The 6,158-nt window shown below is 40.3% G+C and overlaps 1 pseudogene; it reads right to left on the bottom strand.

The window, feature by feature from the left end:
* Nucleotides 1-451: 451 nt before the first annotated feature.
* Nucleotides 452-2,440, bottom strand: LOC125343549 (annotated as a pseudogene).
* Between the last annotated feature and the right edge of the window lie 3,718 nt (nt 2,441-6,158).

Below are 6,158 nucleotides of genomic sequence, written 5' to 3'. Positions count from 1 at the left end.
TCCCTTAGCTTTTTGAGTCAAGGCTGGTACTCTACCACTTGAGCCACAACTCCACTTTTGGTTTCTTGGTGGTTGATTGGAGGGAAGTGTCTCGTGGGTTTTCTTCTGCCTCGGTTGGCTTGGTATTCTAATCCTCAGATCTCTGCTTCCTGAGGAGCTAGGACTAATATGCACCAGGGTCTGCCTCAACAATGACTTTTATAATTCTTTTTTTTGGTCGGTGGTGGGACTTGAACTATGCACCTAGGCACTGTCCCTGAGCACTTCAGCTCAAGGCTAGTGCTCTACCATGTTGAGCCACAGCACCACTTCCAACATTTTTTTTAACTTTATGTAAAGGTGATGTAGAAAGGAGTTACTGTTACATAAGTAAGATAATGAGTACAGTTCTTTTAGAACAGTATTACCCCTCCTTTATTTTTTCCCACTTTCTCCCCTGACCTCCCTCCCCTCCCAAGTTGTAAAGTTCATTTCCAACATAGTGTCTAGTGAGCATCACTATTGCATTCTTTAACCTTTGTCTTTTATTTTCCGGAGTGAAAAATAATTTTATTGAGCACTGGTGCACCAGGACTGCACCCAAGGTCAGGATCTCAAGACACAGCCCACCCTTGTCTTTTATAATGCTTAACTAAGACTTTCACAATTTTCCAGCACATTGCCCAATGTTCTCTTCAATGTCATAGTCTCACAAGAGCCTTATAAATAATAGAAGACAATCCAGATGAAAGCCTTTCTAAATATGAGTATAACCATTGTTGGGTTTTTTTTGAGTTTCTGGTTTATTCAAACTGCTGTTGGATTTCCCACCATGGAGCAGGAACAGAAGAGCTGGGGATTGGGGAGCTATGCAGGGCACCCAGGGTACAGGGAACTCAGGTGAGCAGCCAGAGCAGTGCTAGGGCCAGGCTTATCAGGAAAGGCCAGGCCCCCGGGAGATCAGCCCCACTCATGACCTCAGCATAGAACCTGGACACCCCCTCATTGGGGCTGCCATGGGCTGGATCAAACCACATCTGGATGCAGCAGCTGCTTCCCCTGCTGTAGTAGCTCAATTTGTAGGAGTGGGTCCACAGCTCCTCACACAGAGCAACAGGCACAGGGAAGTACAAGTGGAAGGAGTGGCAGGTAACTCCTACAGGGCACTGGTTATATCCTGAGGTCCAGTTTCAGCCTTTGTGCCAGTTGCTCTTGAAAGTAAAGGAGGTATGACAGTCCTCCCACCAATGCTGACAGTCCTCCTTGAACAGGGGTACATCAAGGATCTGCTCCTTGCACCAACTATGGTTCAACAGCTGGGTCCAGGGCCCCAAGTTAGGGGAGTACTCATATAGATAGGTGACCTGGATGAGGTGCCATTTGCAGGTAGGTGTCATCTTAGCACACCTCCTTATATGCTTCCTAGCTGGTGTTGGTGGTACAATAGGAATTCTTCCAGAGGCTGCACTGATCATGCAACTTGTCTTTAGGGCCTGGCTTTTCCTTGTGGTGCAGACATGGAGAGGATAAGTCTTGACTGGGGGAGTCCTGGGCTGAGCTCCACATAAGGCCCCACATACCAGCAGGAGCAGCAGCTGTGTGCTCATGTGCCTGGCCATATCTGTACCTTCATTTAACTAAAAGGTCAAAAAAAGAACTATAGTTCAAGAGGTACAGTATCAGCCTTAAGCTGAAGGTCTACAGAGCTTTGCTGCCTGAGAATCACTGCTGTACATAACCATTGTTTGAATTTCCAGGAATATGACTTCCCTAGAGGAGTTAACCCTAACAATTAGGCAGGAACCTGAAGACTACAGGGATCATTGTTCAAAATTGACTTTGTCTAGAATCAAAATATGACTTGAATGTTTTTCAAAATCATTGTTAGACTTTCTAGATCTGCTTCCAGGGCTATCAGGGTTCAATTAAAGTTCTCTTGGCTACTGAAATTGTGTAGCTCTTGATAATTGCATAGCTTTAACATTATATATTAGCTTTCTGCAGTGATAGATTGTGCTAGAATCAATCTTCTCACTGTAACAATAAATAATTATTAGTCAGTCCAGCTAAAAACTTATTTAAGTTTGTCAAATCTCTAAATGGCACTCCATCCTTTCTATCTCTCGAACCTGATTCAAATTCAATGTTTTTTATAGTTATCCTCAAGATTATGTCCTTTTCAGACATGGATTCCAAGGTTTATGAAGGGTAAGTATCTTAATTTGTTTTAGTTTTGGCTTTGTAAAAGTTGATACTATTTTGTCTCTCTCCATGTGTGAGAACAATAGGGAAAACAGAAGCTATGATGATGACCCAGTGACTTTAGTTTCATAAATTTACTGTACTAGCATAACTGAAGTCCCATACACTTATGAGCCCCAGTGTTGCTGTATGTGACTCAGCCCCAGGGTCATAACTATGATGTTCTCTTTTTTTTCTATGTTGAGCATGACTACCTAGGAATGAGCCTTCTTTGCACCATGGGCCTTCAGTAGTTAAACATTCAAAGCCTCCACCCAATTGTTGCTTTCCAGAAAAATCTTCAAAAAGAAAGGAGAAATTAATGTAAAATGTTACACACAAAACTGGTCACAGAACTCTCTAGTCAGGAAAAAACATGAGATATGAACCTGCAAGGAAAACATAAGACATGAAAATACAGTCACTTAGGTCATTCTGACCTAAAATAGACAGTTTTTTCAAACTTCTTGAATCCATACAAATAACAAACAAGTGCATTAAAGGCTTTTTCCTTTGAATTACAATTCTTATCTGGAGTGTATAAGTGGTTGATGACAATGAAAATTTGTCAACAATGAAAATTTGGCATCCAGTTTATTGTAACTTGTTTTTGTTGTTTGGCTTGGTTTGGTTGACTATAAAACCCTGGACACTATTTCAGGAACACTAACTCTAGAAAACTAAAATGTTTCTCCCTGAGTAATCATCTTTATTTGGATTTCTGCAAACTCATTCTCATGCTTAGTGTACTTCAACTCATCTTTCAGGTTGGCCATTCCCAAAATTTTGACCTTTAAGAATAATAAAACTGAAGCCAGGGTCTGGTGGCTCACACTTGTAATCCTAGCTACTTAGGAGGCTGAGTTCTGAGGATTGCGGTGTCTGCCAGCCTGGGCAGAAAAGTCTATGAGACTATTATTTCCAATTAACCACCAGAAAACCAGAAGTGGAGCTGTGGCTGAAAACGGTAGAGTGGTAGCCTTGAGTGAAAATGCTCAGGGACAGCACCCAGGCCCTGAGTTCAAGCCCCATGACCAACAAAAATGAATAATAAAATTGTATATTCCATACTATAGGAGTTGACCTACTAGGTTTCATGCTGATAGTTGACACAACCTATACTAAAAATCCTCATGTGTCATGGCTTAGATGAAACAATAGCCCTCAAAAGATATTTGGGTCTAATGCTTAGAGACTGTGAATTCTGATTTATCTTGCAATAACGACTTTATAGAAAGGATACAGAGTCTTTTTTCTTTACATTTTTATTATCTAACTGATGTACAGAGAGGTTACAGTTTCATATGTTAGGCATTGGATACATTTCTTGTACTGCTTGTTACCTCATCCCTCATTCGCCCATCCCCCCTCCCCCTTTATCTTTCCCCCCATGAGTTATTCAGTTCATTTACAACAGTTTTGCCAAGTATTGCTTTTGCAGTTGTTTGTCTTTTTTCACCCTGTGTCTCTCGATTTTGGTATTCCCTTTCACTATCCTAGTTCTAATACCAGTATACATGGTTTCCAATATACTCAGATAAAATACACAGATAGTGTAGGTACAACCACAGGAAGGGGATACAAGAAGATCATCAATAATAGAAGCAACAGTTACACATAGCACATTGAAAGTAGTTACAACAGTGATATAACAATCGTTTCCATAACATGGAGTTCATTTCACTTAGCATCATCTTATGTGTTCATAAGGGTATAGTTGTTGGGCGCTTGTGATCCTCTGCTGTGACTTGCCTAAACCTATGCTAATTATTCCCTATGAGGGAGACCATAGAGTTCATGTTTCTTTGGGTCTGGCTCACTTCACTTAGTATAATTTTTTCCAAGTCCTTCCATTTCCTTACAAATAGGGCAATGTCATTCTTTCTGATAGAGGCATAAAATTCCATTGTGTATATGTACCACATTTTCCTGATCCATTCGTCTATTGAGGGGCATCTGGGTTGGTTCCAGATTCTAGCTATGACAAATTGTGCTGTGATGAATATGGTTGTGCTGGTGGCTTTACTGTGAATTTGTTTGTGGTCTTTAGGATAGATACCCAAAAGTGGGGCTGCTGGGTCATAGGGGAGTTCTATATTTAGCCTTCTGAGGAATCTCCATACTGCTTGCCAGAGTGGTTGAACCAGTTTACATTCCCACCAACAATGAAGTAGGGTTCCCTTTTAGCCACATCCCCTCCAACAATTGTTATTGTTAGTTTTGATATAGGACATTCTTACTGGGGTGAAATGGAATCTCAATGTTGTTTTGATTTTCATTTCGTTTATGGCCAGTGATGTAGAGCACTTTTTCATATGTCTCTTGGCCATTCTCATTTCCTCATCAGAGAAGTCTCTTTGTAAGTCTTTAGCCCACTTGTTGAGGGGACTATTGGTTCTTTGTGGTTTTGTTTTGGAAGAAGGTAATTTTTTTAGTTCTGCATATGTTTTAGATATGAGGCCTTTGTCCATTGAATGGCCGGTAAAGATCTTCTCCCAATCTGTGGACTTTCTGTTTATCTTGTGAGCTATGTCCTTTGCCCTGCAGAAGCTCTGCAGTTTGATGCAGTCCAATTTGCCCAACCTTTCTTTGATTTGTAGCCTTTCTGGGTCTTTGTTAAGGAAGTTCCTTCCTGTGCCAAGGAGCCCAAGTGTTTCTCCTACTCCTTCCTTTAGTATTTTCAGGGTGTCTGTTTTGATTTCGAGGTCTTTGACCCATTTGGAATTGATTTTGGTACAGGGTGATATATAAGGATCTAGTTTTAGTTTGTTGCATGTGTTGAGCCAGTTTTGCCAGCACCATTTGTTAAAGAGGCTATCTTTCTTCCATACTATTGTTTTAGCTCCTTCATCAAAGATTAAGTAGGCATAGTTCTGTGGGTTCATTTCTGGGTCTTCAATTCTGTTCCATTGGTCCTCAGGCGTGTTCTGGTACCAATACCAAGCTGTCTTTATTACTATAGCTTTATAATGCAGCTTGAAGTTGGGTATTGTAATTCCTCCAGCACTGTTCTTTCTGCTTAGGATTGTTTGTGCTATTCTGGGTCTTTTATTGTTCCATATGAATGTCTGGATTGCTTCCTCTATTTCATTAAAAATGGTTTTGGGATATTAATGGGTATTGCATTGGTTTTGTAGATAACCTTTGGAAATATTGCCATTTTGACTATATTAATCCTCCCAATCCAGGAGCTTGGGAGGTTTTTCCATTTCCTTAGTTCTGCCTTAATTGCATTTTTTCATGTTTTTAAAGTTCTCATTGTAGAGGTCTTTCACTTCTTTGGTTAAGGTTATTCCTAAGTATTTTGTGTATTTTGAGGTTATTACAAAAGGAGTTGCTTTCCTGATTTCAGCCTCAGCGTCCGGGTCATTAGCATATAGAAATGCCATTGATTTTTGAGGGTTTATTTTATATCCTGCAACTTTGCCAAAGTTTTGGATCAGCTCTAGTAGCTTGGAGGTAGAGTCTATGGGGTTCTTTAGGTATAGGATCATGTCATCTGCGAAGAGAGAAAGTTTAATTTCATGTTTTCCTATTTGGATTCCCTTTATATTATCTTCTTGCCTACTTGGTGGCTAGGAATTCTAGTACTATGTTGAAAATGAGGGGAGAGAGTGGACATCCCTCTCTTGCTCCTGATTTTAAAGGGAATGGCTTTAGTTTTTCACCATTTAGAGTTATAGTTGCTGTTGGTTTGTCATAAACTGCCTTGATTATATTCAGGAATGTTCCCTGGCATCCCAGTTTTTCCAGGGCTTTTAGCATAAATGGGTGCTGGATTTTATCGAACGCCTTTTCTGCATCTAGGGATATAACCTTGTGATTCTTTACCTTGCTCTGGTTGATATGGTGGATTACAATAATTGACTTGTGTATATTGAACCAACTTTGCATCCCTTTGCAATCAACATTAAATCCAGTTTGATCATGGTGCATAA

The sequence above is a fragment of the Perognathus longimembris genome, chromosome 28 (assembly GCF_023159225.1).
Source record: "Perognathus longimembris pacificus isolate PPM17 chromosome 28, ASM2315922v1, whole genome shotgun sequence".
Classification (NCBI taxonomy): domain Eukaryota; kingdom Metazoa; phylum Chordata; class Mammalia; order Rodentia; family Heteromyidae; genus Perognathus; species Perognathus longimembris.
This window is presented reverse-complemented; position numbering and strand designations above follow the sequence as displayed.